Here is a 24,941-nt window from a genome sequence, read left to right on the forward strand (position 1 = left end):
GCAGCATTAATCGGATGTGCTAATACGAAAGTCTTAATTCTGGCCCATTTACTGTGTTTCTCCTCGAATTAGCTTTACCTATTTCCATACATCTTTCTGATCATATTGTAAAGTCTCCACACATACACACAGGGCCTTTTACCTGGAACGCGAAGCTATAGCATCATTCATTTTTGTACATACTGATTTTGTTCCACCTGCAAGTTTTTCAGTCAACACATTGAGTCTAAGTTGATATACAAGCATCCATCTACGTAGTTACCCCATTTTTGTGACTTTATGTCCTCTGTCAAATCAAGAACTGCCAGTCTCTATTCTGAGTGACAGATGTTAATATGGCAGGTGACGGTAGTTGAAAAATATGCATATTGTTTGAAATATCCACCTAACTTACTAAATCAAAAGTCACAATGTGTAAAGATGCAGTCAGGTCCACAACTTATGCTTTTCCCCTTCTCTTGGAGAAGGGCTGAAGGACATGCTGCGGATGATTGCAAGTCAATGGAAGGAGCTGCAGAGGCAAATCAAACGGCAACACAGCTGGATCCTCAGGGCTCTGGATACCATCAAAGCCGAGATACTGGCTACCGAGGTGTCTGTGGACGATGAGGAAGGGACTGGAAGCCCCAAGGTAAGTGGCTTGAAGTTTGCCTTATTTCCTTTTATTTCTACCTTCTTTTGAACTAGGCGCCACTGAAGTTTTCTTTCCACCCCTAAGGCTTTTTGCTTCTACTGGATAAACCTTAAATATATATGTGTGTGTGTGTGTGTGTGTAGACACAACACACACATAATGAAATGGCTTCGTTTAAAACAGTTAAAAAAAAAAAAAAAAAGCTCACAACTTTCAAGGTTCCCAGGAAGATGTCTTTTCGTGAAAGGTGGCAGGTTAGGAGAGGGACAGTATTTTAGGGGTGGGAGAAAGAGGGACGTAAAACATTTAGTAAACAAAACATAAAGCATCTTTAACATGAATAATCAGAATGGTTTTAAATTGTTTTGTCGCAACTATAAATCACTATAATCAGTGCAATCACTCAGCTCTGACATCCATTAGCCGCTTGGTTACAGCAAATTAACAAAGAAGGGAGAAAGTGATTCATTATCTCATTCCTGTTAATGACTATCAGATGCATTGCCTAATTAGGGGATGGTCATTGTAGTGGGAAGAAGGTCATACGCTTTGCTACAAATCTTTTTGCTCTGAGTGTAAGTTCTCCATAATGGTGCATGCACCAAATACAACAAGTAGTTTAAAAATGAGTATTGACATGTTTTGGTTATCCATGTTAGGTTTACAAAATAACCAATAAAGCATATGCAGTGGAACTTTAAATGAGGCACCTTTTTATAAAGCACCATGGTTCTAAAGATCTCTTTTGACTCACAATGTGGAAAATAGTATTATTAGTTTTATATTTTCATGTAATCTCTCTCTTTTTTTTTTTATGCCTTTCTTTTGTGAAAGTAATTGAAGAAAACCAGCCTCATAATAGACTCAACATAGAAACATATTGTAACAGACCTAAGAGTTCATAGTTTTTGTTCCCAGCATGGACAAAGTAATTCAATCAACATTGAATCACATTTCTTCAGTATCCTTATGGGTTGGAATTGTGCATTGTGCTGAATGAACACAGAGCAAGTTAAACAAGCACTTTGCCCTCTTAGGCTCACATTTTTAAATGCAAGCAAAGAAGGAACACAACCAGCACTGTGAGGATGAAACCCATTCAGCCAGTGGAACACTCGCAGAATTTATAGCTTTGGAACCTCAAACATCAACCTTCAACTTATTTGTTGGAAACAGGATAGAATGATGAGCTCATTTTCACTTAAAGAAGGCTCCGTGGAGAAGGTCACATTTCAGGAAATACTTGAAGGAAAGGAAGAGCGGTGGCTTGGCACATGAACACATATTTTAGGAAGTGACGTGATGAAAGAATCAGAGCTGGAACTAATAATGTGAAATGAAGAGTGTGTTGAGCAGACTTTTCGGGGCAGAAGTGGAACTATTTTAAGGAGCAGGATGCAGGAAAAAGATGATTGGGCTAGGGCTTTGGCTATGGGGATGATGAGAAAGGACACAATTAAAAATCCCACAGTGTTTTATTTATTTAACAAAAATATATTTAGTGCCTGCTTTCCAAATGTTATCCTGTATTGGGTGCATTCTGTAGTCTGGACTCTGTTCTAAAGCACTTATGTACATTCAGTCTTTTAATTGTCACAACAAACCTCTAAGGTAGATTTAGCATAATCCTCGGTGAAGAAAACAGGGGCACAGAGAGGTAAAGTCACTTGCCTAACATCACACAGACACTAAGTAGCATAGCCGCGATTTGAATCTCAGCCATTTGTCCCCGGGGTCCATGTTCATCCCCATCTATAGCCCTATCTCTCCCTGGCATTCCTCGGGTATTGTACCAGGCATTAGAGATGAGGAATTAGCCTCAGTGCCTATCTTGTGAAACTTGTGGCGATGGGGGGGGCAGACAGACTTTAATAACCATGCATTTATAGACCATGATGTGCTGTGAAAGAAAACAAAAGGGAGCAGCCAGACTTTTTTCCAGGAAAAGTACTTAGAATAGGGCACCAGGGAGAGCTTCTTTGAGGAAGTGACATTCTATGTGAAGCCTATGTAGTTAGGGGGGAAGAGTGTGCAACGGGTGGAGACTGGAACTCTTCCATACTTCTGGTAGGAATGTAAAATGGTACAACCACTACAGAAAATGGTATGACACTTCCTTAAAAAGCTAGAAATAGAAATGCCATATGATCCAGCAATCCCACTCCTAGGTATATATCCTAGAGAAATAGGAGCTATGACAAGAATAGACACACGCATGCACACCCATGTTCAATGCAGCATTACTCTCAATAGCAAAAAGATGAAAGCAACCTACGTGCCCATCAGTGGATGAATGAGTAAACAAACTGTAGTACACACACACAACGGAATACTATGCAATGATAAAAAAAATAATGACGAATCTGCAAAACATCTCACAACATGGGTGAATCTGTGGGACATTATGCTGAGTGAAATAAGTCAATCACAAAAGGACAAATATTGTATGAGACCACGATTATAAATAGTAAAGAAAAAGTTCACATACAGAAAGAAACATTTTTCAATGGTCACCAGGGATAGGAGAGGGAGAGGGGGAAAATAACTAACTAGAGAGTAGACACATGTTAACTTTGGTGAAGGGAAAGGCAGTACACAATATGGGGGAAGTCAACATGGCCAAGGCAAGGGAAGATGCTGAGAGGTACACAAGAATAAAAGGCAACAATGGTAAATACTATAACATGTACAATCCTGCAACAACAGTAATAATAAACAGTAATTTATGAGTGGATACATAGGTAGCTATCTATGCTGAATAGGTGTGGGAGGGCGTATGGGTGTATACCCATGTGGTGTATCGGTTTGGCTATGAATATTTTTACATACATTTTTGTATGTGCTGCATGTATACTCATATATATGTAATAGACCACACAGGGTACACAGTCAGGGAAACATTCTAGATATAACCAAACACCTCGCAGGACTGAGTTACTGGGCTTGAAGGCAAAGTACCATAGTCTCAGGGAACATCTAGGTCAACCGGCGTAACATAGTTCATAAAGACAATGTCCTACATCCTATTTTGGTGAGTAGCATCTGGGGTCTTAAAAGCTTGTGAGCAGCCATCTAAGCTCCAACTATTGGTCTTTTTTCTGTCCGGAGCAAAGGAGAATGAAGAAAACCAAAGACTCAAGGAACCAATTAGTCCAAAGGACTAATGGACCACAGGAACCACAGCCTCCACTAGCCTGAAACCAGAAGAACTAGATGGTGCCCAGCTACCACTACTGATCGCTCTGAACAGGATCAAAGTAGAAGGTCCTGGTTAGAACGGGGGAAAAAAAATATGTAGAAAAAGAATACTAGTTCATAAAAAAGTCCAAATTCACTGGTCTGAGAGAGTCTGGAGGAGCCCCCAAGACTATTGCCTTTAGACACCCTTCTAACTTGGAATTGAAGCCATTCCCAGAGATCACCTTTCAGCTGAATAATAAATAAACAATAACACCAGTGAAGAAGGTGCTCCTTAGAACAGTCATCTGTATGAGATCAAAAGGGCAACATCTGCCCAAAAGCAAAGATGAGGAGACAGGAAAACTGGACGAATGGAATGGGGTACTCAGGGTGATAACGGGGACAGTGCTGACACATTGCAGGGATTGGAACCAATGTCAAGGAACAATTTGTGTAAAAACTAATGGATGGGAAACTAATTTTCACTGTAAACCTTCACCTAAAGCACACACACACAAAGAGTATGCAAGGGGAAGCTGGGGGGGCAAGCAGGCCTGGTGGGCAAAGAGAAGGAACTTGGATTAAGCAGGGAAAGGACATTATTGATCTACAGTATAAAAACCTGTTTCTGGCTGTAGTGCAGAAGGTAGGTGGGTAAGGTGGGGTGAGGGTGGGGGTGTGCACTAAAGTGGAACTGCAGAGATCGTACAGTCACCTAGATTAGTATAAGATTTATGTCAAGAATGAGCAGCTTTTTTTACAAGGCCACTTGGAACTGGACGCTTTAAAATCAGCTCATTTGGTATGAAGTTACTGAGATAGAGTGAAGATAACATAACCCATTGGCCAGATGAAAAGAGGAGAAAGAGGCTAAAGTATTATCAAAGGAGAGACAATGTCAGTGTTTCTCAAAAGTGGTACATCTACCTAGGCCACACCTGAGAAATTTCCAGAGAGCCATTGTTACAGGCACTTAAAAAAAACAAACCCGTTGCCGTTTAGTCAATTCTGACTCATAGTGACCCTATAGAACAGAGCAGAAATGCCCCACTGGGTCTCCAAGGAGCGTCTGGTGGATTGGAACTACCAGCCTTCTGGTTAGCAGCCAAGCTCTTAACCACTAAGCCACCAGGGTTTCCAGTAGGCACTTAGGCGCCCTTTACCTACAGGACTGCATGGTCTTCACACAACATGAATGAGAGAATGTTTGTCACATGGTTATTTATGATAGCAAACATTTGATATCCACTGAAATGTTTAAAACAGGAACTGTTTAAATTATGCTACATCATCTCCTAGTGGAAGGTTATACAGCCATTAATAGTATTTTCTGAGAGAATTTTTAAAACATTGGAAGAGATCCTATTATATACAATTATATATACTCAAATACCTTTGAATTTTCCAAATCTCTGCAATGAGCTAGAATTATTATTGTAATCAGAAAAATAAAGAATATTTGTAAAGTATAAGAATTAAAAGATGATTTAAAAGGTAAAAGAGGTAACTTTTGATCTGAGGGGACTTGAGGTATGAATTTAAGTGTCTCGAGGAAAATATAAGTACATCTGGTTCTTAATTGGCCTGGGTGCCTCACTTCCAAAAAAAAAAAAAAACCCTCTATTAGAATCATTCTAAAAATGAAAATGTTTTCCCTGAGTCACATCCACCTTCAAAGAACAGCATGCTTGTTTTTTCTTGTTAATAGTATTTTCTGTTCCAAAGCATTTTCACATCACATTACGTGCACAGTGCAGTGCATCTGAACGCAGCTGCGAGGAGGGCTTTTGTACGTATATACAAAGGCGGAACCTGAGGGAGGCACTGAACGCTTGAGACCCTGACTTGGCAGAACCAGCAAAAACCCAGGCCTTCTGCCTCCCAAATAGTTCTCTCTTCCCTAGTCTGGACTGAATCTTCTCTGGACGAATGAATTCATCTATAGCCAAGGGTGAATGCAAGCTCAATTCAAGACAAACAAATCTTGTTTCTAAACTTAAGCATAGGAAACTATGGAGAAAGCAGAATGATCATTCTTTCTATTTGTTTAGTAAAAGTTTGTGGCTTGCCTCTCTTCTGTCAAACACCATGTTACTTCCTAGGGCAGATGCAGTAATAAGAAAGGCCCAGAGTTGACATTAGGCTGCTTGTGTTCAACTCCTGGTACTTATTGGCTGTGTGACCTTGGGAAAATTACTTAACTTTTCTGTGCCTCAGGTTTCTAAATTTGTAAAGTGGAGACAAGAATAATGTCCACCTGAAAGACTTAGGATGCCCATTAAAATAAGTTGACGTATCTAAAGTGCTTAGAAGGGTACCTGGGACATAGTAAGCCCCCCCCAAAAAAGCCCTAGGTAAGGGTAAATATGCAATGTTTTAAATGAGGAATGGGAAGGAGTTTGCCAGTGTGAAAACAGTGGGCAGAGAGAATAGATATGCAAAGACCCAGTGGCTGGAGCAGGGGACCTTGTTGTGGAAGGTGATCATCTGGCTTGCCACAATTTGCAGTGAGGCTCCCAATGTGATAAAAAAAATTACCCTTAATGATCAGTGATTTGAACAAGAATTCCTCATACGTCTGTAATTAGCACAGTCCAAGCCAGAATGAAGTCCTCCTATACAGGGTCTATCTATTACATACTACTTAAACAGAAATTTTACTTGCAATATTACACTAAACAGAGAAAGCTTGAATAGGTTATCCTGAAGTTCTCTAAGACTAAAAGCTGAAGTCGACTTGCTAATCTATCATATCCATTCTGTCTCCATGATGTGACCTTGCACAGGTCATGTACAAATTGTGCCATGCAATGCATCTCCAAGCACAGCAGTTATGATCATCTATTTCATCTCAGACCTAAAAGAGGAACTAAAATTAAAACATAATAAAAAATAACTCCAGAATTCGTCTTAGGTTAGTTCAGAAGCTACTGGGAACTTGAGAAACATAATAGAAAATCTAAGGAATATATCTAGGGGGTATTTTTCTTTTTTGCCTTGTTTGAGAAACTGCAGAAAAGGACTTGGTCTTAGAAATCTTGTAAAGAAGTAGAATAGGAGGAAATTCAAAGACTCTGGGAAACTTCTCCCCCAGGACTCAGCAGCATACCTTATTTGTTGTATTTCATTTATAAAATAAAAAAAAAAAGTTTTCGCAGGACTGTGAGATCTTTTACACATGGAAATAGAGAGCAGAATTTACCAGTTCTAGAAAGAGAGCATCAGCACTCACATTCAAGAACTGAAAATATGCTCATAATTATATATTTTAAGATAGATTTGTGAAAGTTTACCACCTTAAACTAGGCTTTCGGTATGTTAGATTTTTGAATGGTGTATAGTTGGAGGGATTTCAAAACACGGTAACTATCCAACACCTAACAAATGTTGTATTCTTTTTTGAAAAATTCCTTCAAGGCAAAAAAATCTGAAAGCAAGAAAACATTCTTAAATTTTTCACATTGCCTTCTTTAAAATGTTCTTATCCTCTGTTTACTTTTCACCAGTAGAGTGTGGCATCATTACAAATGTCTTAGAATCAATGGCAGGATTTCCCCACATGACATTATCAAATTTTGCATTACTGAAAGCATACAACAGTAGTTCCTTTGTCCTTTTTAAAGAAACAAATAAATTTTCAGACCAAAGAATATTGGAGGTTTTATTGTGAATTCAGAAAACTTTACAGTTACTAGAAGGGTAGCCTAGCATAGATCCCAACCAGCATCTTCATTTCCTTAGTGAAAGGAGACAGAGGGTCAGCTGCTTTGAACTCTAAGATTGTCCTTATTTTATCTGCCTTCTTTGAGGTTCTCAGATTGAAGTCATCATCTCTTTGTAAACGGATATCAGACTATGAAGGGCATCGATGTTATCTGTTCAACAATAGCAGACAGCAAGTTTAAGGACATTTCTTAAGTCTGTTTTCTTAGCCCTACAAATGTGTTTTTAGATATAGGCTGAGAAAGGAAGTGTACACGGCCTTGGACTTGGCTATGCTGCTCATAATCTGGCTTTTCTCTAGATGTCAAGAGAGGGCATGTCCCACATGAACAAACTTTTTGCTTGTTTGTTTACCAGAAGTCCAAGTTTTAATCCAGTATCTATAATGCAATGGAGTGCTTTCTTCAACTGAAGGGGTGTAAAGAAGCTGATTTGGGGGGCACCTTTATATGATTTTTTTCTCAGCATTACATGAGCTCTATTATGGTGATGGCACCTCTTGGGTAATGGTGCAGCTGGATATTATTATCCTGGCATGGAATTTGATCCTGAATCTTCCAAAGCTCTGGTGAGACAAAGCATTATCTCTGCCCTTTTTCTTCTCTGGCTCCGAAGCTTATGTAGTTAACATGGTTTTTAATATAGGGTCTTCAGAAACGGCATTAAGGTAATGAATGAGAGCTGTGTTTATATGTTGTTAATCCTGCATGCATTGATGCACACATGTATAAAGAACTACTTGAGACATTTTACTGTCTTCCTCAAGTGAAAAAGAGCACAGGTATATGTTAGGAGTGGGAAACAACATTAGGTAAGATTAAATTGTGCCTAATGTAGTTGTTAAAAGAAAGGCAAGAGGCAAAGGCATGGCCATTACTTACTGAGGACTGACAAAGAGCCCTGCCCAGTGCTGGGCCAGACATAAGTAAAACATGCTTTTCTGCTCAGTGGTCTTATCATTTCAGTGTAAGCAAACAGCGTAACATCTTGTCTAATGTAGGTTGGGGTATCTTAGATCTAGAATAGTACATCACCTAAGATTCAGATCATCTTAATTAGGATGTTGGCAGACTGAAAAAGAATAGGGTTCGTGATGCAAGCAAATGAGTAGAAATGCATTAGCAATTCCACCTCTCCTGTACCGAATTCTTCCTAAAAGCTAGGACCCGATCCAGTTCCTGTGCTGCAGAAACATAAACATAGTCCTGAATTCAACGTCGCAATACCTAGGGAGAGCTCTTTCTTCTGGTGTGCATTTTTCAAAAGTCTTTTTTTTTTTTTTTTTTATCAGAAAGGCAACTTTTCTTCAAAAGTGTTTTTGAAAGACAGAAACAGAAGTGAATTACTTCTGTGAGGATCAGTTGTGGTTACTAAATTTGTGATAGAATTGAATAAAAGATATTTCCCTTAATATCCTCGAGGCTTTAACATTTGCATATAATCAGTTATGTGGGTAGATCCAAGCAAGACCTTTTTTTAATAGTCAGCCATTTTAAAGAGATGATTCTCCATCTGAAAAAAGGATTTAGAAAATAAAAATATACAGTAAGTCAAAGAACAGGTAGTGTAAAGCCCTATCGATATAAACCGTGGCTTATCTTGGTTTTTCAAATTATAGTTCCATGGCTAGTGGTCTTAAAGATGGAAACATTTGGTTTAGCAAGAGACTGAGAAAGAAGTTCATTGGTGTCCCTAATCAAACAGGAAAAGGTCATTGACATGAGTAGGTAATTTACTTTTTTCCTATTTAGTCTAAGGGTGCCTAATCTCCAAATCTGTAGTATCTAGAGTTATAAAGATGCATGGTGTTGGCTATAAATTTACATTCTGTGGAAAACAGCTGTAATTTATTAGCAGAATTCACATTTTGTAACTCAATCTGATCTGTTTTAAAGATAATATATAGTAAACACTTGAGGGGCTTTTTGTTCTATAATAAAGGTCAACTTTTTTTTTTTTAAGCTATAAGTATTGAAGCACAAAAAGGAAGGCAAGATACAGAATTGTGTCTAAGAAAACTCTTTCAAATTATAAGTAAATTCTTTGAAAGTGTGAAACAATTACTTCAGTGTGTGATTTATGCTTTTCCTGGAATGTGTTGTTTCTGGCAGAGGAACTGGCAGAGCTCGGGAGAGCCCTGCTAAAGGGATCACTTTGCCCAGGCTCTTGTGTTTATTGAGGTGCATAAGGCATCTTATAAAACAGCAGCTTTCAAAATGTACTCACAACCCACACTTGACACCCTGAACACTCCAACCGCTGTTTAACTGTCCTCACACTCAGAATCTCTCTCCTACCCATCGAAGTCAAAAGGTATTGAGATGCTCATTTTCAGCTTTTTCCTTTGGAATTCAGTTAGAATACAGGAATTCATGAGATTCGGATGTTACCAGAGGAAACAAAGATATATTTTTCAGGATATTGTACTGCCTTTTGCCTCCAAGACTCAGAGAGCATTCCCATCTTACCTCTCACTGTGCCTAAATGAAGGCCAGTGTTTCTCAGGAAACATTAACTAGATTGGAGGTCCTGCTGGGTCAGAGCCCAGGGACCTATCTGACTGAAGCTTCCAGGCCATTTTCATTGGATCAAGGCAATGGCTTCTCATCATTATACTCGGTAGGCCTGCAGAGGCCAACACTTCTTTAGTGTCCCACCCTGCAGGGCTAAGCAAGGCCATGGACCTTGCTGAGTCAGAAGGGGAGAGGAATAAAAAGGAAGCTGAAGGTATGGAAGAGAGACTAAGACAAAAGAAAAGAGAGAAAGGAAAGAAAAGAAAGAGAAAGATATAAGAAGGAGGTATGTGCCAGAGAATGTAGCAGAAGTTAAAAACCATCAACTCAAGGGTCATTCAGAGACTTTGGTTCCACAGGCTGCCCAAAGCTGTTTCAAGGACATGAATGCTTTCATGGGGACACACACAAACACACTCTTATTCTTTCCTTTCTGTAGCTCTGGAAATCAAAACAGGAAAAACTCTCTTTACTTTTGATATTTTATGTATTATTGTATCACCATTGTGTGTGTGTTTGAATATATTCAATTAATAGGGTTAGCATTTATAGCAGACTTCCTGTGGCCTAGGTTTGTGTCAAGCCTCTAACCTGGATTGTCTCATTTATTCCTTTCAACAACACTAGAAGCCCTACCTCCTATTATGATTTTGATTTTACTGATGAAGAAGCTTAGGCTCCAAACACATTCTGAATAGCCATGCTTATTGAGACAGTCTTCTTAAAAACCTTGGTAAAGGCTAAACTCCCAACCCTCTCATTTGACTCAGCCTGCTTAATCAAGATTCTGTCACTATTTCATTAATAAATCTTTTAGTTTATCTACCATCTTCCAGATGCACTCTGCCCCTTCTCTACTTTGCATTTGCTCATGGCTTCTCCCACGCTCGCTATTGATACCCATCCTTAGTTCGAGTCAATAAATGTGAGTATGTAACTACATTGTGATAACTCCCTTCACAGAACCCTGTATCTCTTCTCACTTACTACCCAGCAGTGGAGACAGATATGCACATATGTAATTCTAAATTAAAGGAGACTGTGATAAATACTATAATAAGACATAAAAAAGATGCGAAATTGGGGAGGAGATGTTATTTCAGTATGATGGGCTCTGGGATACATTTTTTCCCCCTGAGAGAAGATGGATTTTGAGTAGGCCTCTAACATTCAGGTAACTCGTTAACTAGGAAGTTACTGGAAGGAAGATATTCTAGGCAGAGGAAATAGCATGGTCAAAGGTATGGAAAAAGGAAAATTTGAAGGACATATAGAGGATGGTGAACAGTGAATAGTTTGGCTTTTTTGAAGATAGGGTATCTATCTACGTCTTTATGGGAGAGGATGAGGACCTAGTGGAAGATAAAGCGTGAAAAGGTTTAAAGCTACATACTCGAGGTTTTGAATATCAGACTGAAGAGTTTCTGCTTTGATAGTGTGCAGTGAGAGTTTCTAATGATTGAATTTGGCCATAGAAAACAGACGGCAAAGGTAAGATGAGAAAGGAAGGACTGAAAGTAAAGAAAATGAACTAGGAAACTAGTACAGTAGCTAAGAGGAGCTGAAATAAAACACCGGCTGTGATAATATAAAGAAAAATTAGGAGCAATATTATGAAGATAGAAATAGGATTTGCTTCTTGAGGGAGGACTGAGGGAAGAGTTAACAGTGACTCAAAGGAATTGAGCATAAGCAGTTAGGTAAATGGTGTTACTTTTTTAACTGAGGTTGCACACACTTTGATAAGGAGCAGCTTTTTTTTTTTTTTTTAATTGTGCTTTAAGTGAAAGTTTACAAATCAAGTCAGTCTCTCATACAAAAACTTATATACACCTTGCTATAAACTCCTAGCTGCTCTCCCCCTAATAAGACAGCACACTCCTCTCTACCCTCTATTCCCCATGACCATTCAACCCACTCTTGTACCCCTCTGCCTTCTCATTTTGCCTCCAGACAGGAGCTGCCCACATAGTCTCATGTGTCTACTTGAGCCAAGAAGCTCACTCCTCACCAGTATCATTTTCTGTCTTACAGTCCAGTCCAATCCCTGTCTGAAGAGTTGGTTTGGGAATAGCTCTAGTCTTAGGCTAACAGAGGGTCCAGGGGCCATGACCTCTGGGGTCCCTCCAGTCTCAGTCAGACCATTAAATCTGGTCTTTTTACTAGAATTTGAGGTCTGTATCCCACTGTTCTCCTGCTCCATCAGGGATTCTCTGTTGTGTTCCCTGTCAGGGCAGCCATCAGTGGTAGCCAGGCACCATCCAGTTCTTCTGGTCTCAGGCTGATGTAGTCTCTGGTTTATGTGGCCCGTTCTGTCTCCTGGGCTCATATTTACTTTGTGTCTTTGGTGTTCTTCATTCTAGGGAGCAGTTTTGAAAGGGAAGATAATTAACTGTTTAGTGCAGTGAACTGGATGCCCAATTATTAAGACTATGTGGGTATATAACCCAGGCATAGGTATTTTTTAAGTTCCCTTTTGTTTTTGTTAGGTGCCGCCGAGTGGGATCTGACTCATAGCAATTCTGTGTACAACAGAACGATACACTGCCCAGTCCTGTGCCATCCTCACAATCATTGCTATGCTTGAGCTCATTGTTGCAGCCACTGTGTCAGTGCATCTTGTTGAGGGTCTTCCTCTCTTTTGCTGACGCTCTACTTTACCAACCATAATGTTCTTCTCTAGCGACTGGTCCTTCCCGATAACATGTTCAAAATATGTGAGACAAAGTCTTGCCATTCTCTCTTTTAAGGAGCATTCTCAATGTACTTCTTCCAAGATAGATTTGTTCGTTCTTCTGGTAGTCCAGAGTATATTCAATATTCTTCACCAATGCCGTAATTCAAAGGTATCAGTTCTTCTTTGGTCTTCCTTATTCATTGTCCAGCTTTCACATGTACATGAGGTGATTGACAATACCATCGCTTGGGTCAGTCATACTTTAGTCTAAAGTGACATCTTTTCAACACTTGAAAGAGGCCTTTTGCAACAGATTTGCCCAAAGCAATAGGTTGTTTGATTTCTTGACTACTAATTTCATGGATGTTAGTTGTGGATCCAAGCAAATAGTAGTAACCAAAAAAAAAAAAAAAAAAATCAAAGCCATTGCCAATGAGTCAATTCCAATGCATAGTGACCCTATAGAACAGAGTAGGGTTTCCAAGGAGTGGCTGGTGGATTTGAACTGCTGCGCCACCAGGGTTGCCATATAATAGTACAGTATTTAAAAGAAAAAGGCATAAGTATACAAGGACAAATACAATGAGAGGGAGAAGAGAGAATAGCAGATTAGTGATATCAACAAACTTCTAGAAACTGGACAGCAGATAGACTAGGGCTAACTGACTTAGCAGACCAACGGGAGCGGAAGGTTTAATGCCTGCAGAGGAAAGCCAAGATCCAAGCCTGTTCACGGCCAGAGCATGGACATGCTTAGGAATTAGAGGCATTAGGTATTCTGGAGATTGGTAGGTGGAAGGATGAAAATGAGGAGGGAAGGAGGGCTTGCAAGACTGTATAAGAAGGAGCTTAACATCCAGGTGACTAATCCTCCTCGTGAACCTTAGCAGACACCTGCAGATCCACCTACTGAACTGGACTACGAAAAACTAGTTATAGCTGAAAGTAGGGATGCCATACTAAAGCTGGGGATTAAGTGAGAATCTACATGTTCAGTGGTGAAACTCCCAGTCCCTGCCCGCACTTGGCTCCCAAAAGGCTGGCAGCCAGGGGATAACAGCTCGACAGATGTAGTTCAAAGGAACTTTTTATGGGTTAGGGGTGGTCTTAGTATGTTTACAGGCTGAAAAATAGGATTAGTAACAAAAGGAACAGTTGAAGAAGGTGGTTTCAAGAAAAATGAGAAAGAAGATGAATAGATATCGGAACAGTATCCAGATGAGGGAGAGGCTGGGAATCAGGTGGAGCTGATTTACTGTTTGTGCCAGGCATTTGGCGATTACGCACACACAGCCTTGGGACACCATTTCCATGGTGTACCTGAACTTCCATTTACGTCTTTTATAATTACCTTTTAAGGTGATTATACCCCACCATGATTGCAAGCTCCTCAATGCAGCAACTATTATCTAAAACTTCTTTGTTTTACTCACTTTACTCATTACTTGAACTTAGAAAATGTATTTAATTGGTTGATATGTAATATTTTTATTAAAGCTAAAGATAGGTCCCTACTTTGTCTACCTTCTCATTGTCAAAACTAATTTCTCTATCTTGGCTGTGTGAATAATAGGGCAATCCCGTCTTAAACCATCTGTTCTTCTTCGTCGACCCCTTGCTTTTTGTTACAAATAAACAATCTTTTAAATCAAGCTTTAAGAGAGGCGCTTCACCTATTTTTCCTAAAGTAACTAGTAATTTATACCAGAAAAATAGAAAAATTGTGTGGTTGCTTGAGGCAGGTCTAGCTGATTAATTTTTAAAATAGGCTGTTAGCTTTTTTTTTAATGACTTTATTTAAACAGACTTGCTGAAAGGACAGACACAGCGTTGCTTCTTTAAAAGACTAAAAGCATCTAATATGACTTAGCAGCTGACCAGCACATTGGCTGGTGAAATTTGTAGTCTTTGTTCTAAAGCTCTCTAATAAGATTAGGTGAGATTGAACCTGAGAAGGTAAAGGGCTCTAAATTGACATAAATTCAAAGGGCAGAACTGGATCATACCACTATTTGAAGCCCTAACAAAGTCTAATCTCCAACATATTATATTTTGTCCACTGTAATCTATGTGCATGCACATCCTTCTAGTAAATGATGAATGAGGTTTAGCTAACATAACATAGTTTATGTTCTTCTAGATCTTTACAGGAAATACAGGGTTAGGGGGCTTGGCTCTGTAAAATGACCTGGATTGCTTCTCTGAAACATAGTCTCTGTAAAACACACACAAATAATCACTCATGTATTTTTCCAAATAAGGTCAGTCAAATTTATTTCCCTACTGCCTTTCATTTGATGCCTCTTTCGTATACTCAGTCTGCCATCAGTAGACGGGGGAGAGAGGGGCGAGGGTGTAGCTGAATTTCACTGGACAGTTTAAACTGGCTAAAACCAGTAAAACCAGTAATGTCGAATGGGAGTTTTTGGTCCAGTTGTGAGACCAAGAGGAATTAGTTAAATTTCATCAACGTACTTGAAGTTCCAGTGCTCATGAGCTTCCAAAGCTCATCCATAACTTGAGAGCTATCCATTTTGAATTATGAGGAATTTTTTTAAACTCTTCTTTTTCTCAGTTTTTATCTCCTTTTCAGACCCTTTTCCCCCAAAGCTTCTATTTCTTTCCAAACTGAACGTAAACTAATAAGAACATGATGTAAACTTGTGATTCTGATGGCTAAGCGGGCTCACTAGTATCAGTGACAGTGACTGTCGTAGGGTGACATCAGTCAGCTGAATGTGTTGGAATTTTTCCTGTAGTCAAGGCGTAGCAGGTTCCAAGGCCTGGCCTGGTGTGCACTTAGCAAGTGCCTTTACACTGAGCCTCCTTTTTGAGCCTCCTTTGTCCCTCCTCTTGATAGATTCTTCTAAGAGTTCCGTATTTTAAAAAATGGCAGCTCTCTGGGCCCCACGCTCGGTTCTCATTAATAAAGTTCTTCCTTGTATCACTGTGTTTTTTTCTCTCTCTCAAGTCAATTACACTCAACAGGAAAACTCGATGGAAAACAAAATGTGTTTTTTGAAAATTATCATTGAATAGTGCTGCTCTTCATTTGTGTTACATTTTAGAATTAGATGAAATCATCTCATTTCCTCGTGAGAACTTTGTAACTATTACTGTAAATTAGTAATTGAGCATTCCCCCCTTTTTTGGTTGAAGGCTCAGAATTATTATCTGTATAATGTAGGACAAAGAGAACAGTGATGTGAACAAAGATATCACTGGATAAAGGTAAATCTGATGTTCTGAGTGTTTTTCTTCCTTTGTAATTACTTTTGCATTTTATCGAATTGTGTAGTAGTTTTCAGTTGTATTCCTGTTTCAGACCCTTGACAAATAGCATCTTCTATCATTATCTACAGATTCTTTTAGTCTCAGTTGTACACAAAAAGCTTAATGACTGTCCTCCATTGGCTAATACGCAATGGGGAAATCAGGTAAAGGAGTTTGAAGATAGAATCTCTTTGGAAATCCTGCATTTTAAACAGACGTTCTCTCTCAACAGCCTTCTGTCAATGAATGCCTTAAAATAGAAGCTCTTGTTGTGTGTACTTTTTCTCTGCAATCAATAGTTCTCTTTCTTCCCCTAACTGGGAAAATTGGATATTAGTACATGTAGGCACACTTCTCCTTATAAAAGGGAAATGGGTTGAGGATTTGGCACTAATGATATACTCATCAACAGCAGCATCAAATAATGTTTATTAAGCTTAATTTAGCAGATATTGTGGACTGCCTACCCAACAGCCATTTTACTCAGCTTTCCTAAGAGCATCACCTATTTTATTCGAATAACTGCCTTCCTTTGTGCAAAGTGGTTCCGGTGAGGTGGACCCCATTCCCCAGCCCAGGCAGTGAACGACAGTCCATCAGGCAACCATGAAGGCCCCCTCTGCCATATTAATGATTGGTTTAGGTACAGCCCATTGACCCAACTCTGGCCAGTGAGATATAAGAAAAATCTTTGGGGAAGGGAATGGGCTTTTGTGAAAAATTTTCTTTCTCATAGAAAGAGACAAACAAGGAGAAAAGGTTCCTTTTCAAGCAGTGGATGCAGTCACGAGGACACGAAGTTGAGCTGCTGCAGGCATTTTGTCACCATGAGTAGAGTTAGGTTGAGGACAATGCTGATAGGCAGAGGATGGCAGAGAGGAAAGATAGGTCCTTTAAATTATCAAACATCTGAATTAACTAAGTCTGGAGCTATCCTACTTTTAGTAGCTTTTTAAAAAATTCATTCTTCTTTTAGCAGATGGAGTTGGGATTTTCTGTTGCTTGGAGCCACAAGCTTTCTAAATAATACGTTTATTGTCTTAATGGGATATGGTAGACTGCTTAACATTTATAACTTGAATTTTTCTCTACTTGTTACCACTCACAGTGCTTTCTCTCCTTCCTCCCCCCTCCCCCCTCACCGCCCACTATTAAATTGTCATACACCCTCCTTTTTTTAACTTCTTTTTAACTTAACTCTACTTGGTACCTTAGGCCAAGTTCACTCTATTGAAATTACTCTCATCAATGTTCACTTATGACTTCTTTTTTTACCAAATCAAACAATCTCTGAATACCAGCTTCCCAATCTAGAAATAAAGCATTTGATACTGATTGGTGGTTTTCAATTAAAAATTATTAGCCTTTTTTTTTTTTTGCAAACTAAATCTTATCCATAAATCCAGTATATTAAAAAAACCAAAGTGGACTTTCTTCATTGACTTAGTACCTTGGGCTTAGCCCTTGCTCACTGCCACTGAACCCTTTCTGGATCTCCCTGTCCTCCGCCCCTGCAGGGTCCAGAAGATACAGTTGTAAAACTAGCCTGTGAACAGACCTTCTTGCCTGTGCCTCTCCTGCCTCTTTTCTATTTGCATTGTAACTCCTCTACCAAGAATCCTTCGGTGGCTTTCCACCGCCTTCTTAGATAGTTTCTCCCTTTCTCTCCTTGTTCCATTGCATCTTCCTTGTCTTCTTTTGCGTTAGTCACATGGCACTACTTCCAGTCCCCAGAACTGGTCAGTTTACCCTTTGCCTATGAGCTTCTCATTCTGCTCCGTGTATCTTAGCCCATCGCCTCCTGTTTAATCCTCACCACTGCCATAGTGTACTCCAAAGCTCTACCTCTACCTCCCATCCACCACCCATCTATGTCAAAATGGCTCTCAGTTTTCTCAGTGTTCCTATAGCATTTGTACCTTAGTTATAGCACTTGTCATGTTCTCTCTTTGAACTTTGTGTTAATGATATTCCTCAGACTGCATGCTCTCTGAAGGTAGGGAATTTTCTTGTTCGTAGTTCTCTATACTGCAGTACTTAACATAATATGCTCCCTCAGAGACTATTCTCAAAAATTACTACTTGAATGAACAAAAAATTTACAACAGGAATCAAAATCCCTAGACTATGTGGGTATCCTTTAGGTTATTTATTCCTTTAAATATTTGTATCAGTTTTGTAAGCTGATCCATACACTTTGAGGTTATGCAGAATTAAACTTGTTATAACGGAGCCCAAGCCAGTTACATAAAAATAAAGTGAAGTTTCTTTTTAGTACAAAATATTTTCTGGTTTTGCATTTTGCAATTAGAAAAAGAAAAACAAAGCAACCTACTATGTCCATATTTGGAAATATGGCTTCTTAGGACATTTAAAATACGTTCATTTATGAGTTAGTTAGCTCACTGGAATCCCAGGCATAACAGTTGTAAATTAATGATAAGTGTGGCAGCTGTACTAATACCATAATTTTAAAACATTTCATTTTCATTTAAATAATTGTTATAGAGCTCCCAGGGAGGACAATCAAATTTGTAATTACAATAAAATATGTCTTATTTTGTATTTATTTTTCTGTCTCCTATAACTTTTGTACAATTATCATTCCTTAATAGAATGTGTCTGAGAAATCCATTAAGCTTACTAAAAGTTATCAAAGTTGGTGAAGAAAAGAATGTGCTACCACACAATTATTTTGTTTCCACTGCTTCATTTTGGTTACTTGGTGCTCCATAATTTTGTTAATAAATGTCATTACTATCTTTGATGAGTTCTGATAATAAGAAAAAGGTATGTTGATTTGGTAAAGCTAATATGTCAGACAAATTACAATAAAAAATATATGATAGAGTAGTGATAATATAGTAATTAATATTCTTTGGAGGAAAAGTAGATTTAATAAAAAAAATTTTTTTTCAAAACTAATGCTATCAGTTTTTTTTTCCCCCCATTGGGGAGGAACTGACTTTGAGACTAAAAATGATGATAGAGACAAATATACATAATTCCAGAACTAGATAATTGAGAGCTTGAAATAAGTCCATACAGAATAAAGCAAATGGAGAGTGCTGACCCCAGACACCATCAAGTCAGAGAATCCCTTCTCTGCACTTGTTTCCTCATCTACAAGTTAGGAATGAGGTTCCCCATCACAGGGTTGTTGAAGAGATTAGATGATATATATGAAAATACTATAAGAATTGGATGTGGTTGGCTAATTCATAGATGGTTGCTAAGAAGACTAGAGATATTCTGTACATTCTTAAGCTCTTATAGTTACCACCTAGGTGGGGAGTCAGCCTGTTCTCATGCCAAGGTGGGTGGTGGGCTGGGGTACGCATTGGGCTATGGTGAGGGGCTTTGAGTGGAGTATGGAATGAAGGAGACTCAGAGCATCCAGGCGGAAGGTGGGCATGGGAGCCAGAGGCAAAGTCAGAAGCAAGAACAGAGTCTGCAAAGGGAAGCAGAGGAAATGGATGTGAAAAGGAAAACAGGAAGTAGAGCCTGGAGAGAACATCTTTGATGTAGCAATACTCAGAGCCAGATTCCTCATGATAGAGGCCTTGGATAGTACCAGTGGCAGTGATTGGGAGCCTTTACAGTATCAAAAAAAATCAATCCCAGCACATGCCTTACCGTCCGTCATACCACCTGGAATTCCTGGGGCTCTCTCACGGGAGCAGAGTACACATGGGCTTGCTTGTGCTTATTTATGAATCTGTAGTGCACAATTTCACCTGTTTTTAACCACATCTTTGATTCCCCATCGACTCCAAGGATTCAGTGTGTGACATCTTCAAAATCCCTTTGTATTTTTTTTTTTGGCTGCAGAGTTATACCCTAGGTTGGCTAGATCTTGAGATTTAAAAAAAGTTAAAGGATCTGAACCCTTGAAATATGATTTTAATCCTTGTTGTTGTTGGAATTGATTGTCATGATACCTTGTCAAGAGTCTTTGATGTTAAGTATTTTATTTACATGGTATTTAGAGAGCTATTGGTAACTGCTTCTTTGACTGAGTGTTCGTTATTTACTCTTATTAGGTCTGGAATTTATACGCATACGTTTGAAACATGACAGTAGGCTGGTAATTTAACACTGGCTTAGCTGCTGATCCCTTTTCCCTTTCCACATCCCCTCACTCCTTTGCCCATTAATTCTGTAAGACTTAGTTTAAATCAGGAAAGGAAAATGGGTCACATTCACCTAAACTGACTGTAGTCAGGAAAAGGCTCTGGCTCTTATGGCCTTGCCCATAGGAGCCTCAGTAAATTTTTTTCCTGCAAAGTATTTCCTCCTGCTGCTTAACTAACAGTGATGGCCTTGTGGCATCAAAATCCCTAGAGACATAGAACTGCGACCAAAGTATCAGACTCAAAAAACGGTCAGATAAAGAAGCTTTTCCAAGTAAGCTTTTTTATTTCAACTTGCATGGCCAGGTCTTTAAAACTCCCAGTCCCAGCCCATAAAGCAGTATTTCGTGTCCTAATAATTTCCATGTCTTGGTCTCCTAACAAGCATTGCATCTGACTGCCCTGACTGTGTTCATCATCATCTGCTCATAGAAGCATGGATACCCTGGGGGATAAGTGTTTGGCAGAGTCAGTAAATTAGTCGGTTTGTGCACAGTTTGGGGAGAAAAGAGTAATGTGGCAAAGTGAGTTAACAGTAGCAATGTGAGTAAAGGTAGTGCTGAGACTGAATAGGGATGGCCTTCTATCTAATTGCATTTTGATTCTGAATGAAAAGGAGACCTTGGCTAAGTACAAGTTTATTTTAATGACTTTCGGTGTAATTTGTAAGAAGCTACTCATCAAGTGCAGAACAAAGAGAAAGTCTTTGGATTTACTAGTCCAATATTCCACAAAATCATGGAGAGTGCTACAAAAAGATACCTGTTGTATTTGGTGGCCATAATGACAAGAAAGTACATGACTAATAGGACAGATGAAAATATGCTGTTCAAGAAAAATAGTTGCCTTTTCATAAAACACATAACATTCCTGCGTCCTGTATCTGTCATGATATAATGACCCTATTAACAGAAAAGAATGAAAAGATAAGGAGTAAGCGTGGCTGTTACCTAAGTCCATCCTAACACTTTAAATTGCTTAAAGTTGCAATCTCCTAAAAAGAAATTACAGCTGTTGAGTGACTCTTTTGGTTACTTGGCAAGATCTGTAATTCAAAAGGTTCAGGGCTCAATTCTTATGGAATTTTGTTTCAGATTCCCTATGAAAAAGGGTCACAGTATTCCATATATTACAGAAGAATGTGAGACAATCAAGGCCAGAGAAAATAGACAGAAAAAAATAAGAAAACATACCTCTTTCCCTGTTTCATAAAATGGTAGTAGAGAGCTAAGTAAGACAAACAACCTTATAATTAGAAAGAAAATTATTAGAAGTTATTTTTAGTCTAAAAATCACATTAATGGGTTTGTCTGCAGCACAGTTATTACCAATTGCCATTAACTTGTGGGCACAAAGAAGCTTAAAATTTATTTCATATTCTGTTGTCCTAATAATTTTGAAAAAGTGTGGCATTCAAATGGTGTAATTAAAATAAGTGGAATAATAAACACATTTATGAAGGGTTGTGTATGTATTTGTTTTAAGTTGAACAGATAATTTCTAGTGATTCTGTGAGTCATACAGTGAATAATTAAAATAAATTTAAATTCCAGTATTAACATTTCAATTTTCGGTTTGGCGAACAGAAGCAAATGATTATAAGTTTGTTTTCAATTCCTGCCAAGCATATTAAAATTAACTTTTCCTCCATTTAAGTAATGTGTGTAACTAAACTTCCTTCCTACTGTGAAACGGTTTCATTTATTGCTATTTGTAAACTGCCTAGGATAGATGCAGAGTGGATTGGGCTCGAAACTCCTTGAACAGTTTCTTTTGAAATAACACTACATACGTTCGAAACTCCTTGAACAGTTTCTTTTGAAATAACACTACATACGTTAAGCTCAATTACACATCCAAACAGCCACAGCTCACTTTTGGTAATTTATTCATTGATTTAACATAGTACCCAGAAGAGCCATGCCTGCTGTCATTTTTGTAATATATTATGTTTTAAATATACTCCTGCTCACCCATGCACACCATTAAGGTGTGCATAAACCTGTGTTTTTCTCTCTTGACAGCTATAAATGTTTGTTATTATTACACAAAACATATGTTCATGTTGTTTTTGTCTAAATTATTCTATCTGGGGCTATAAAGTTTTAATGTTATTAGTTGCCCTTAGAATTTTAATGTTTCACTGCTGTAACCTTCTTAGGATTTCTGTGCAATTAAATAGAAACTATTTCACTGCAGCCTGGAAGAACAATATATTTTATACAAATAAAAAAAAAAAAAACACTTGCTCCATTTTCTTTCAGTGTAGTGAAAATGTTTGCTTGACAGTTTTTCTTTTGGATCTATGGAAAACTTACCTGTGGTCATACCTGAGCACCATCTGCCTCTGAGAACATTTTTCTCTCTGCTTCTGGCATCTCCTGGAAAGATACGAATTAAGCACCATTTCAAGGAAAGGGATGATATTTCACCAGCGTTTCAGTGGTCATTCCTGGTGTTACTTTGTCCCATTCCACTTTGGCCTGGCTTTGGGCTAATGTGTACAGAGACCAATGGGGACTAAATGGGAAACTCATAATAGCAAAGTATGTATCTAACTCGATTTGTTTTTCTTAGCTGGGGTCAAGGATCATTTTATTTTTAAATCAGTGGCAACACTAGTCAAGAGACATGTGTTTCCTCTGGTGTCTCCCGTGCTTTTCATACCTGTACATGGTCTAGGCCTCATTGTTCCAGCCACAAAGGACAGCAAACTTAACTAGAACCCTGATTTCCCACAGGTAGAATCATTGAGTTGGAAATAATCTGTATTTTACAGATGAGGTTCTAAGGGTATCCTGAGTTATTTCCTTATACTCCTATAGTTAATGTTGGCAGTGCCCACCCCTACCCCATAGTCTTTCTTATATACAAGGCTGGGGGTCCCTGGGTGGTGCAAACGCTTATTGAGCTTGGCTGCTAACCAAAAGGTTGGAGGTTCAAGTCTACCGAGAGGCATCTCAGAAGAAGTGCTTAGTCATCTACTTCTGAAAAATCAACCATTGAAACCTTGTGGAGCACAGTTCTACTCTAACACATATGGGGTCACTATGAGTGGGAATCGACTTAATGGCGGCTGGTTTTTTACACAGGGCTGAACCTGAGTAATGTCACTGACTTAATTGACTCTGAGCTTCAATTTTATTTCTTCCTACTGATCACCCTACTTTTATTGTCATCTTTCTGAAATACACATTGGATCACATCAAACTCTAGCTCAAAAGCCTTGCTCTAAATAAAACCCTAACTCCTTAACAAGGTTTTCAAAGTGTTCCATTAACCCACTGCCATCAAGTTGTTTCTGACTCATAATGACCCTGTAGGACAGAGTAGAATTACCTCACAGAGTTTCCAAGGCTGTAAATCTTTACTGAAGCAGACCGCCACATCTTTCTCTCTCAGAGCAGCTGGTGGGTTTGAACCATCAACCTTTTGGTTAGCAGCCAAGGCTTTAACCACTGTGCCTCCAGGGCTCCTTAAATGTTCCATTATCTAGCACCATATCACTTCTCCAGGCTCACTGGCCCTTAGTTCTCTTATACTTCCTCTACCTCACTCCACTGGACCACTCACTGCTTCCCCAGCTCCATGCTTGGCCACAGGTACAAGCCTGCCCATGGGTCGTTCCCTCAGGGCAGGTTGCTCTTCCTTCTCCATCAGTCCAGACTCTAGATCTTCAAAGTCCTGCTCAAATACTGCTTCATCCATTAAGCTCTTCCTAATTCTCCCTCTGTGAAAATTAGTCACATCTGCTGCATGACCTCAGCACGTGACTTCTTGTGTTTTTTCTCATGTATTTCATTCTGTCTTTTGGTGTTCATGAGATTATAAACTCCTTGAGGGCAGGGACTGTACCTCCTTCATTTTTGTCTGCTTACCAAAGCCTTGCATAGCATTTGATAGGTACTGCTTTTTATTGATGAATGAATGAACAATATTTCTTTTTTCTTCTCTTTTTCTAACCTTGAAATAATTGAGAATCACCAAACTATTAGGCTGAAATCAATAGAAGTTTTATTCAGTTTTCACGCTTTTATTCAGGTTTTATGGACACCTAAACAAAATCTGACAGACTTTCAGAAAAGTAGATTATGCATTGCCTCAGAGCAACACATTATGTTAGTGTAAAAATCCTGTTAATAAGTCCTTTTGCTTACATCTGAAAGTAGCATCAGATGCTCATTTCCTCTTATGTCTGTCCTCAGAGATTATCTTGTTTTTATTTCTTCAAATAAACTCCTATTCAAATCAAAACTCAATATGAAAATCAGAGAGAGAAAATAAGTGAACTTTGAACTGGGGATATCTCATATTAGCATTGCTTAACTTCAGTTTGCAGCCCAATTTGACTGGTATGAAAATTACTTAATTATTTATTAATCAGTATCTTTTTTTTTCTTTTTAACCTCCCCAGATTATGGATTTCTGTTGCCACACAAATTGGAATTATTTTCTACAAACTTGATCCTTTTTTCATTAAGATATAAAATTTCAGAGCATTGTGGGAGTTGATCCTTTTGCCTTAAACATTGCCCCTAAGATAACTTATATTATGGAATGAGAATTCCATAGCGTTCTCAGGAGCTGAGCTTACTAAGACGTTATTTTATCAGAAAATTGAGTTAGTGCCCCTTCCCTTTCTTCTCTGGCACTACCCCCAGTTAATGGAAGTCTCCAGGAAAGGAAAACAGGAAATGAAGTTCTTAAGGGATTTGTGGAGGTCTGTCCTATTAAAATCACCCTTTTGGACTTTTCTTCTGTTTGTCTCCCACCCCACTAAATTTAACACTATATGCAAAGGCCACCTA

This window comes from Loxodonta africana, chromosome 10 (assembly GCF_030014295.1).
Source record: "Loxodonta africana isolate mLoxAfr1 chromosome 10, mLoxAfr1.hap2, whole genome shotgun sequence".
NCBI lineage: Eukaryota > Metazoa > Chordata > Mammalia > Proboscidea > Elephantidae > Loxodonta > Loxodonta africana.